Source organism: Pteronotus mesoamericanus, unplaced genomic scaffold (assembly GCF_021234165.1).
Source record: "Pteronotus mesoamericanus isolate MK-2021 breed Mesoamerican mustached bat unplaced genomic scaffold, CSHL_Meso_final contig_100, whole genome shotgun sequence".
NCBI lineage: Eukaryota > Metazoa > Chordata > Mammalia > Chiroptera > Mormoopidae > Pteronotus > Pteronotus mesoamericanus.
In genome coordinates this window covers 3,595,164-3,606,802 of record NW_026554999.1, presented here as the reverse complement: position 1 = coordinate 3,606,802, position 11,639 = coordinate 3,595,164, and the positions used below count along the sequence as shown (strand labels likewise).

The following is an 11,639-nucleotide window of genomic DNA, read 5'->3' as shown; positions in this document are numbered from 1 at the left end:
ACTTCAACAGGTCTATCCAACCATAGAACATTGTCCAGCAAGACACATTCGATCAGTTACAGCATCTTCTCCATACAATGCACAATTCCTTCTTGAATTTCAATTGCATTTTTACCTTTCTTAAAATAATAAAGCATAATATGCCAAAAATGTTACTTATTTTCTTTCATCTTCAATATTAAAATGGCTACCCAAAATTTTACCAATTTTGATAAATTTTTTTAAATGCATGCTGATATGACAGCTGTCATAATACAATCTAACAAAATTGTTTTGAATAAAGTTAAAGACAACTAAGTGCTCCTAAAGCCATCTTATAGAAAAAAACAAATGAACATTTTGGCCAACACAATACTTTAAGACTTTTTAGGCCATATCCTTTCTGTGGCAACTACTCAATATATGTTAATGGATGAGCATGGTCAAGTTCCTATAAATTCCAATAGAACTTTATTTATAAAAGCAGACAGAGGGATGCTGTATGTGGCCTGCACAGTTTATTAACTCCTGGTCTAAACCATAGTGGTGATATAAAAATGAAAAAAGGAAAACAATTTGAGGTGTTGAAAAAAATATTATATTCTACTATCTACTTGAATAAGGGAGATTAAAAGAGAAAGGAGCCAAAGATTTTAAACAATACATTAGTCCTTGAAATATCAATGTGGGATTCATCAATATAAAGAATTTCTAAAGGTTACTTGTTGAAGAAAAAGAATGGAAGTTTAAAGGACTAACTATTAGGGTGGCTTGGGATGGATAGTTATTGGCCTCCATGATGGTGTCAATATTGTCTTTCTTGATCTGGATGCTAGTTACACTGAAGTGTGTACTTTGTAAAAGTGTATGTAGCTGCACAATTATGCTCTTATAATTTTGTTGATTGATGTTATACTTCAATAAACATTAATGGGCTTAAAAGAGGAGGCAAAATCAGCCAGAGAACAAAGAAATCATGATCAGAGAAGTGGGACAAGAATCAGAAGAATGAAATATCACAGAAAGCAAGAGGGTAGAAGAGGGGCTGATCAGCAGTGCCAAAAAAAGAAGCAAGTTAAGATGAAGCTAAAGAAATGAGGTCAAATTTAACTAGGAGATCAGAGATTACCTTCATATGTTGCTTCAATGGGATGGGATGGTTGAAAATTAGATTCCTGGGTTTTAAGTGGAAAGAAAGGGGTAAGGAAATGGAGTAGTTTATTAAAACACTTGAAAACAGTGGTTGTAATGAAAGAGATAAATAAGATGTATTAAGAGGAATAATAAAATAAAGTGAGAGCTTTATTTCTTGTTGTTTTGAATCGAGCATTTTGTATATGTTTGAGAAAAAGGACAGATAAAACAGTGTAAAAGAATGAAGATATTAATAAGAGATGGAGAATATGTGGGACAAAATAAGGCAGATCAGAAAGATGTGTACTTCTAAAAAAAACAAATGGACAACATAATCAGAAAGAAAGGCAAATTAATTCAGATAAAATCTTAGAAGAATCAGATTTATGCCTCGTGGTGAAGTCATTTTTCTAAATTTGTCTATGTGTGTGTGGGAGAGTGGATTTAGGGGTTAAAGGGAAGAGGAAAATTTGTAAAACTTTAGGAATAAGTTGGTAAAAGCTAATTACATATGATTTTCAAAGAATAAGATGCAATTCCAAAATATTACCCAAAGAACCTCATTGAGTAATTGGGTGGGATCCATACAACTATGACTATGAATGTGTTTGATCAACACATCAAATTACAATTTCCTGTGAACAATAACATCATTGTATTATTGTGGGATAGGGAAAATTCCTCTTCTTTGAAGATCTGTTTTGATATTGCAATTTTTCCTTGTAGTATACTTTATGGAATTTATATAATGAAGTTCAGAAAGAAAACTGACGTAACAAATTTATCAAACAAAAAATTCTAATATTAAGGCCAAGTCTCTAAGCTAGTTTAAATTTACAAAAGCATTTAATCAAATGAACAAACAGTATTTACACACAAAACCTTAAAAATTCAGTGACATTTCTTTATATAATCTTAGAAGGTTATGTTACATATATACACACAATGTCATCAATATCAGACTCCTAATTTTAAGGACTCTGGGTATTTACCTAAATGTTTTCATAACTTGTAATTCACTTTGAAAATATGCCAAACTCCATCAAATCCAGTAAAATTAAGGCTGTGAAGTAAGAAATAAAAATCAAATCACTTTGTGAAATTACATTATATGGGTATAATTGGATACACCTAGCTGCTTCATACTGATACTTAATACACTTTTTTTTCACATTGCAATATATTAGTCCCCATTGAACTATGTGTGCAAAATTGATGAAACAGTAGAGTCTTAATGAACAGAGATATTTGCATTTCATTACTAGGTTGTATAATTCTGCTCATAAACTTTATGAAATATTTTTATGCTTAATTATTGCAGATGAAAGTTAAAAAATATTTTTAAAATTTATCCTGAGGTCTGTTATTCCTCAGCAATGTGTTTTTTACTTATTTTCATTCATTTCAATAAAGTGGGTTGAACCAAAAATAAGGTTACAAATTTAAAGTTTCAGGACTTTATGAATTATTCTCTAAGGTCTATGAAATGTTTATCACTCAGTTGGATCAAGGCAGTATTTTAAAACATGCACATATTTAAATGACTTCTAAAGGTAGGGGACCTTAGCTTATTTTGATTGGTATTCACTATTTCAATAAAGACTGACATTATTTACAACCTTGGTCTTATAGTTCCATAATAATATTGCTAAATATTGAAAGATTAGCAATGACTATTATTATACTAATTTTCATACTTTTTCTGTTGAATTTTTTTCCTGTTTTTACTTTAAAAACTCATCTCTGTTCCCATGTGCTCTCAAAACAAGAGGAGTATCAAGAAACTGCTTAAACCTTATTTTCTATGGGTAGAAGTCCTTCTCTTGAATGTCAACACATTTTTGATTAAGTCCCTTTCTACCACCATTTCCAAAAAGAAGCAAATAATCTATATTTGAGGACTAATCTCTACCCCAAAGTAGACATGGGCGTTTAGCCTAGTTAAGCAGAGTTCTTGAAACTGGGATAAGTTTTTATTTCTCAGTCCTTTGTCTTTGGAGTAGAACGCCTGCTTTCAATGGAGTTTTTCTTGGTTTAGAGTGATAGCTACTAACTAGGGGCAGTAATAAAAGGAACAGTCATACAACTTCATTATACTTTAAATGTAATTATGACTGGATAAAGTAAGTCTTCATTTAGGTCTGAATTCAATCACAGCATCTTTCATTGGAATATGAGATCCAACTTTCCACACCTTGTCTTGCCTTACTTTCCTCATAACACTTATTACATCTTGATTAAAAATGTTTTTCTCTTATCTGTCTCCCATAATTGAACATATACTATGTGAGATCAAGGACTTTGTTTCTTGATCACCTAAAACAAAATGGGCACTCAATATATACTCATTTAAAAAAGGTGTGTGTGATATTATCCTACGGTGAGTCCCAAGTGAGTCAAAACCTGCTCTTTCCTTGAGTGTAGACAGAACTTGTGATTTGCTTTTAGGAAAGAGAATATGGCAAAGATGAAACAGTTTTTCAGATTGAGTTAAGGTCTTAAATTAGATGACTTTGAGTTAATTGAATTACTGTAAACTTCTTCAAGAAACAACAGTCAATTAGTGTAGTAAAACATTTGAATGAGACTTAAAGACACTTAACAAGCTATGTATGAACAAATACAAGAATCTAGTAGATTGAATTTATGAGGATTGATTGAACAGAGTCTAAGGTAGAAATAAAAGCTAAAAGATGATAATTTTAACTACTTTTCAGAGTTTCCTTGCCTTTGCAGGATTATTTTTACTACATTTTATCTTTTCCATATGACTTTATAATTTGCTTTCATTTTATATAATGTACAATTTCATTCAAAATCTTGACTACAACTGCCATACATAGAAATGACTTCCAAATTCCTTTTTCTATTCCAGACTCTCTCCCGACCTCTAGTCTTACAGACATAACTCTTTACATGATTCATGTCCTTTGGTGTCTTAATCTGTACTTCCTGGTAATATCAGAGAGATCTTTCTACAGCATAAATTTGCTTATGTTCAAATTCTTTAGCAGCTACAAGGCTATCTATTCGTTATCCATTTTTTCCTACTGTTCCAATCCCATCACTCATTTCTTTATCCTACTATAGTCTACTTTCATTTAACCCCCTGCAGATCCTGAATGTACCTGGTAATTTCATCCTCTGCCATGTACCAATCCTTGTGCATGGAAATTACCTCCACATCTTTCACTACCTAGCTCAAGCATGGCTTCCTCTGTGATTACTTAAAGAAATGATATCACTCTTTTTAATGTCAGAACTCCCATATGTTCTACAAACATATACGTTAATAGCTGTCATAATAAGTTTCACAGCTGTATCCTCCACTTAATATAAGCCCCTTTATAACAGAAATTGTTTCTGGATGCCTCCATAAGCTCAGCACAAATTACCTTACACATAATAAGTACTTATTAAGTATGCAATAAATGAATGATTGAATAAGGTGCATCCTTCTTATTGGTATTTTACTATCATTAGTTTGAAGACATTATCTATGTTAGTTGTTTTTGAAAACTAAAAACATTTCTTCCAACTAAAGAGTAATATAGTCTCATTTTAATAATTAGTGAGAGAGTAGATTGGCATAGCCATTCTAGAAAAACTTTGGAGGATACTTAGTCAAGTGAATAGTTCCTTAGACTCCAGCAGCCTCTTTCCTAGTTACAAACCAAAGGGGCATTATGACACAGGCCCATGAGGAAGCATGTAATAGAATTTTTATTACAGTCTTATTTGTGATAATGAGGAGTTGGAGGCCAGGTACCTGTCGAACTTCTTATGCAACTTATGGATAAGTAGCATAATATAGGTGTATATTACAGATTATTATGCAGCACTCAAAAGCAATGGATATATGTTCAGAAATATAAACATATCTTTAAAAATATAGTGCTGAGTTAGAAAGAAATATTCTGAATACTATGTGATGGATCTTAACTAGACGTGATTATTCCACAATATATACAAATATTGAATCATTATGTTGTATGAAGGGGGACCCATAAAAACCCTGAATTACCTTCTGGAGGGTGAACCCCTTATAGTACAGGCTTCCCCTATAAGGTGAGTGTTCTAGGAAACCATCTCTATCAGTGTACCAGCTGGCATTTTTGTGAGAGGCTGCCTTCAACTTTAGTGAATTTATTTGAAGATTTTTTCAACATATTTGCCCATTTTATGGTGGGTGATTTACTGGTGCACCTGCCCACACTGTGCTGAGTGTTTAGCAGCTTTTGACAAAAAATGGCATGATTCCTGGGCTATACCCCCCTATTCACCTGATCTTGCCCTGAACAACTTTATTTTTGTTTCCCTGGATGAAAAAAGTCCTCAAAGTGAAACATTTTGCTGATGTGGAAGAGGTGAAATAAAAACAGCAGGAGTACTAAAAGGCATCAAAATTGATGAGTTCAAAAACTGTTTTGAGTAGTAGAAAAAAATGTCTCGATATGTGCATTGTGTCAAATGGAGAATACTTTGAAGGTGATTGAAGTTTAAACATGTAAGAATAAATACACAATTTTTATAAATAAATTCCATTTGGGGGCCCCCTCTCATATACCTGAAACTAATAAAATGTTGCGTGTCAGTTAAAAGACTGATACTCATAATAGTATCTGTAGAAAGGTGCTATTTATTTACAGTAAGTTAAAATACATGCACAAAATGAGACTCATAAAAATATATGCATATAAGGGACATATACCAAACATATTAGAATATTTCCCTATGAAGAAGAGAGGAATAAGAAGGAAATGAAAGAATTCAATGGATTAAATAAGTAAATAGATAAAATAGAGAAATGGACCAATAATTGTAATACATTATGATATGAAGATTATGATTAACTCAACATTCTGAACTTGAGGTACCTCCACTGCCCCCACCCCGCTCACATAGAGCTTAGAAAATAGGATAGTAGTATAAAGGAAAATTTACATTGTTTTTCAAAAATATAAATGACCTAAATAGAATAATCAGGAATATATAACATAATAAAACTTGACCTAAAGTGGAAATAAAAGTCAAGGATATCAATAATCATAGGACAAATTACATTGTCAGAGAATTAGCTTTAAAAATGACCTATAAGGTACTTTGTGTAAGTTCTATCAAATCTTTAGGAAATGCATAATCCACATACTCATGAAATTATGCTTTAGAACAGAAAAATGTAAATAGTTTTCAAAATCATCTTTACTCACTTTGTATAACACTAATACCAAAATCTAACAGTCATGGAACAAAAAGAAAAGTAAACAGTGTAGTAAAGACTCTGACTCCATTTTTTATCTTTGCTGACAGATTTCAGGCCCTGTTCCTTCCTTTTCCCACTGTCTCAATCCTAACAAGCTGATAAGAAGCCCTGCGCATACTCTTCCCTGGCACTGGAGAAGTTGTAGCCATGCCAACCCTGACTGTGTCCTAGAAACCTGCCCAAGTTCCACCCCCTAACCACAGTAAAAACCAAGGCCACCTGTGCTTTCCTTCACTTAACTCATTTTGTACTGGCTTTGGTTCCTGCCTTGCTCTCTCCAGAATACCTCTTTATTGAGCAGTAAATCTTTTCATAGTCTTTTGTTACACATGTGGCATCATCAGCCTCTCCATATCTGAACCAATTTTAGGTTTCTTTGTGTGTGTGTGTGTGTGGGTGGGGTGGTTATCATACCGTTTGCAGGGTAACTACAAAACAATTGGCATTGTGAGAACAGCGGTCTTTCTATTCTTGCTTTTGGCTTCCGAATAGCTGTTGGGAACTGTCATACCTGGTTTCAGGGACTGTAGCCTTGCCGACAGGCGAGAGGGCCCCAAGGTTGGAGCTGAGCAAGGAGGCCTTGGGAAAGTAGGCCACTGAGGAGACATAACCTGTCCCCCTGCCTCCCTCACATCACCTTGCTTGGCCCTGGAGGATGGCTGGTTAGTCAATGATGGGTAAGACCCCTCGATAGCAGGGGAAACCTAAGATAGGCACAGTCGTATGGGGGCCAATTAGGGAAGGACTTGGGGGACACAGAGAAGAGGCAAAAGACCCTCACCCCTTGGCTTTGTCATGGCCGGAGTCCTCATTCTATATGACAGAAGTCTTCTTATCTCTTGGCTGCTCTGTCTGCCACCTGACCAGGTCAGTGAAACAATAGTAGAGGCAGGAACAGCCCTAAATTGGATCAGGTGGTTCTTGGGGACAATTAGGCCTGGAAAAGGAATGAATTAAATACCATGAAATTTACTTTGCTAAGAATGCCCTCGAGTTAATAAGTACTGATGTTTGGGGTCCAGGATAGAATGTGATCAGTTTCCCAGGTTTCAGGGCCCAATGGGCACCATCCTGTCTACCAGACCCTGACCTGAGGCAAATCTCTGTCTTCCTTCAATCATAGCCTTTTGACATTGATTGATAAGCTTTGCATGCATGCTATATACCCCTGCACATATTGTTTTCAATAAAAGCCACTTCAAGAAAGGGGATCAGGGGCATTTTCCACTAGGGGGAATTGCCACCCCTTTTCTCTGGCAGGGTGTGAATGGTCTGTAATGATTTCTTTTATTTCCTCCATCCATGGTTACCCATGAGAGGACTCTGTGTAACCGTACATCAAATAGCCTCTGCTGATGGCTGGTGAACATGTACTAAGAGCTGTGTTGCTGTGTGCTTGTAAGCTTGCACTTTGTTGCATTTTGAGTTGTGCTGTGATGCATTTGCTGAGTCCTATTGAAATGTTACTGATTTAACAAATGAAGTTGAAAGTTTTGATAATAAGCATTTAGGGACAGAAGTATGATTTGAGCCTCTCCTTAGAATGGCCTTAGGGCATGGATTTTGACCTGGACCTATCCATGAGCCTCATTTTCAGCATGAGTCATGGCTGACTCTAGGCTCAGTAGAATAATTTACATTGGCTGTGTGTTTTGACCCAGTGTTGACCCCTGTACAATATATGGGCTCAATAGTTGGTTGCTTGTGTGAGGAAGAGTAGTCATTATGTTGCATGGTGAGATTTACATTCCATAATTCAGAGAGCTCACTGGAAATCTTAAATGCCTTAAAATGCCTCTGCTGCCACTTCCCACACTTTTGTTGCAAAAAACTTCTTGATTCTCAAGATTATAGGGGAAAACCTCCCATGGCACTTCATTCTCAAGGCACTGAAAGCATTCTCTGGGATAACTGTGAAACAAAATGACAAAGACTGTGGGTTCAATGGAATACCCAACCTTATCAACGTATTAAGTGGTTAATTCAAATTCATTTAATCTCAAGGCCCCTGAACACCAAAAAACATTTGCCATGGAGAGGCTCTAACCCTGATGTTATTGATTTGGTACTCTCTGGAGATGAGACATAAATACAATCAGGATAGAGAGGACTCCTCTCTCTCATATTATATCCAATTACCAAAAAGCAAACAAAATAAAACAAAATGATCTCTTCATACAGTGGGAGGATACAGGAACTGTAGTAGAGTTCTTCTATTTGACATAATTGGAAATTCAAAATTTACTAAAGAATTCATGCAAAGGAAAGATAAAAAGAGTACCCACTGATTATTGTGTCTCTACAAAAGAGATTATAAATTAACTTTGAGGTCTCGTTCTCGCTGCTGCCGAAATGAGCTCCACACAGTTCAACAAGGGGCCCGCATATGGGCTTTTGGCCAAGGTCAAGAACTGGCTCCTATCCAAATATGACCCTCAGAAGGAGACAGAGCTCCACAGCTGGATTGAGGGACTCATAGGCCTGTCTATCAGTTCTGACTTTCAGAAGGGTCTGAAGGAAGGGATTACCCTGTGCACACTGATGAATAAGCTGCAGCCCAGCTTGGTCTCTAAGATCAACCATTCTATGCAAAACTAGCATCAGCTAGAAAACCTCTCCAACTTCATAAAGGCCATGGCCAGCTATTGCATGAACTCCGTGGCCCTGTTTGAGGCCAATGACTTGAGAGTGGCAACATGACAGAGGTGCAAGTATCTCTTCTGGCTCTGGCAGGGAAGGCCATGATGAAGAGGCTGCAGAGTGGTGTGGACATTGTCATCAAGTACTCAGAAAAGCAGGAGTGGAATTTTGATGATGCTACCATGAAGGTGGGCCAGAGCATCATTGGGCTCCAGATGGGCACCAACAAGTGTGCCAGCCAATCAGGCATGATGGCATATGGCACTAGAAGACATCGGTATGATCCCAAGAACTATATCCTACCAGCCTCCAAATGGGTACCAACAAGTGTGTCAGCCAGGTGGGTATGATGGCTCCTGGGACCCGGCAGACATCTTTGACACCAAGTTGGGGACCAATGAGTGTGACAATTCATACATGTCTCTGCAGATGGGCTACCCATAGGGTGCCAACCATAGTGGCCAGGTCTTTGGCTTGGGTCGGCAGCTATATGACCCCAAGTACTGCCCACAAGGCCCAGTGGCCGACAGGGCTCCAGAGTTAGCAGGTGACTACCCAAGCCCAGGGAAGGCCCCAGAGTAACACCCCTACTACCAAGAAGAGGCAGGCTACTGAGGCCCCCTTTGTGGGGTGTCTCCCCATATCATCACCCCACCTGGGATTTTAGGTTTTTCTGTGTCTTCATCTTGTTTTTCTGTGTTTAAGTGCTTCCACCTGAAGGTCTGTGAAGGCGAGATCCAGATGCTTGTGTGGTGGTGGTAGGGGGGTCCCCTGCCAGGGCACATCTAGGTAGAAAATTTCCCAGCAGGCTTTGGACCAACCTGTGGGGGGTGGCAGGAGAAGAAACCTGTGCCGGGAGGGAAACTGGCCCCAAATGGCTTCTGGTTGCTTCTGCCCTTCTTCCCTTTTCTCTGCTGATCAGTTTGTGGTTTCTGTACCCACAACACTTTCAGGCACTTTTAACAAAACAAAAGTAATTTATTTTGGGGGTGGATGGTCAGAGGGAGCAGTGTTGGAAAGGGAAGTCTCCTGGGAGAGGGCCAGGCCACAGTCCCAATATTTTAGGCATCATGAGGGACTGGATTTCTAGAGGACCCTCCCAGGGGCCCAGTGAGGAAACCAAGGCCAAGACACGATAGGAGTTCTGAGTGGTTGAGGCAAAGCCAGACCCCCTCACTCCTTCCATACTAGTCCCTTCTCCTCAGTGAAGTACTACACAGGGATCCCGGCCAGGAGGCCCTCTCTGGGACCAACACCACCCAGGAGTCCTGGGAGCAAGAGATAATGTGAAATACCAACTATGGACCAAAGACAATAAAAACCTTTCTGGTAAATAAATAAATAAATAAATAGATAAATAAATAAATAAAAATAGGAAAGGCAGAGACAAATGTATTTGAAAAAATAAATAATAAAAAACAGCGCTGCTATGAAAAAAATAAAAATAAAAATAAATTTAAAAATAAATAAATAAATAAAATTAACTTTGATATCTGCTGAGGTGCCCCAATTGGCAAACCCTTAGGGCCAAAAATGATACTGGGGTTGGAATTAGTTATACCTGGGGATATTACTAAATTTAAACAAGGTATATCTATACTTTTTAGGGCAGTTACCGAATATAAAACAGGTATACCTCATCTTAACCATCAGGAATATTGCCTTGCCTAAATTCCTCATGGTGGTAGTACTAAGTTCTCTAAAATATCCCATAGTGTGCATGCATGTTGTGACACAAAAAGTCATAAAATAAAATTAAGCCTTTGGCTGTTACAGTTGGCTATATAAAATGGAACTCCTTGGATTCCCTCTTGTCTCCTGCTACTCTGCCCAGTTAAATAGTTAATACAGTCCAATATAGATTTAAACAAGCCCTGCAGAAATTAAGAATCATTATAAAGGCCATTGTTCCTATCACCCAATTTTGCTAATGCAAATCCTGATAAAAGTGAATGGCACCTAACCATGGATAAGCACCTAATTTTAGTGAAATAAGAATAAGTTATATAACAAGAAAAAGAGTTAGATCTCTATCTCACATTCTATACCAAAATAAATTCCAAATGAAGTATAAAGTTTACTGTAAAAATGAAATAAAAGTTTTAGGTGATATAAATAAACATTTAGGTAATCTTACTTTGAGGAAAGACTGTCTTAGAATGACACTAAACCAGAAACATAAAGGAGAGACATACTGGATTTGCATACCTAAATAAAATGTCCTTATAAAATAATAAAATATGAAGATAAGTAAAGAAAAAACAAACAAACAAACAAATCCCCAGAACATCCATAGTGTATATAATGGAAGAGGATGTGACAAAAATTAGTATTTTGAGTTGCAAAGCTTTTCTGCAAAGTATTTATACACAAATAGAAAAAATAGAGAAAGACAGACAAGTCATTAAAGAAAAAAATGAAAATAACATTAAGGATATGATAACATCTATTTTTACTGTTAAAAGTGTAGATTAAACCAATAATGTGATAGTAATTTTATTGTATCAAATTGGTAAGTACAGAGAATTAAAAACACACAGCATTGGCTTTTTGCAGGCAGATGGGAACTTTTATATTTTCTGGTGGCAATATAAATTTATATACACCCTTAAAGCCTATGTAC

General features: G+C 36.7%; 1 pseudogene; it reads left to right on the top strand.

Annotated features, from left to right (window-relative positions):
- The first annotated feature begins 8,728 nt into the window (after positions 1 to 8,728).
- LOC129076849 (calponin-2-like) lies at positions 8,729 to 9,631 on the top strand (annotated as a pseudogene).
- The last annotated feature ends 2,008 nt before the right edge of the window (positions 9,632 to 11,639 follow it).